This window comes from Bison bison, unplaced genomic scaffold, assembly GCF_000754665.1.
Source record: "Bison bison bison isolate TAMUID 2011002044 unplaced genomic scaffold, Bison_UMD1.0 scf7180017864341, whole genome shotgun sequence".
Classification (NCBI taxonomy): Eukaryota; Metazoa; Chordata; class Mammalia; order Artiodactyla; family Bovidae; genus Bison; species Bison bison.
Window position 1 is genome coordinate 6987164 of NW_011494913.1, and position 1104 is coordinate 6988267.

A 1104-nucleotide genomic window follows, 5' to 3' on the forward strand; every position below is an offset into this window, starting at 1 on the left:
ATGGGGGTTGCACCGTTGTTTAAGTCGGGGTCTCAGAGACCTTTTCAAGGACCCGGGTTCTTTCCATCTCTGCACTCAGCCTCACACTTTTTGTTCCCCCTTACACTCGGAAACGGTTCTTATATTTCTCAGCAGTCATGACCACATTGAATGGAAGGAGAGGAAAGGAGTGATCGCTTGAGGCTCATGAGAGTAGCAAGGAAACCTTTCTGAGAAGGTATTGGGACACCCCTGCCACCTCTCACTTCTCGTTGTCCAGGAGTGGGATATGGGCGCCCTGTAGAGGACGGATCCAGGTGACGGGACCCAAGTGACCCAGCATGTGACTGGCAGAGGGGAGGAGGGTAGATCAGCTATGAAAACTCAGGCTCTACCAGCAAGCGAGGGATCAACAGTGCCCCTGGAAAGAAGTCCGTCCATGCCTGCGGTGACTGCAGAGTCACAGCAGACAAGGAGAGCCCATTGTGGGGGCAAAGTCACTGCACTGGGGTGAGTGAACTGGGTCTGAAGCGAGAAGGGAGGACAACAGCTGGAGAGAAGTTGAGGAGAGCAGTGTCCACTGTGGAGCACCCGGGAGGAAGCTCTCATAATGGGGAAAGGACCCCGGCTAGAGAAAAGTGGCCTGGCTGTGAGCACAGGCAGCTGCCCAAACCTGAGAAATGGGAAGAGCGGCCCTGGGGTCCTGAGGCTTCAAAGACTCCCACCAGCAACTGGGGGTCTTTGGCCATGGGCTCAGGGCTCACGGGAATAAAGAGGCCTTTGGGAGGCGGTGCTGGTTGGCCTCGCTCTGCTACCTGTTTTTATAAACCCTAGAGACTGGAACACAGCAAGTTCAGGTCAGTCACTCAGTCATGTCTGACTCTTTGCAACCCCGTGGACTGAAGCACGCCAGGCCTCCCTGTCCATCACCAACTCTTGGAGCTTACTCAAGCTCATGTCCATAGAGTCAGTGATGCCATCCAACCATTTCATCCTCTGTCGTCCCCTTCTCCTCCCGGCTTCAATCTTTTCCATCATCAAGGTCTTTTCCAATGAGTCAGTTCTTCACATCAGGTGGCCAAAGTATTGGAGCTTCAGCTTCAGTCCTTCCAATGAATATTGAGG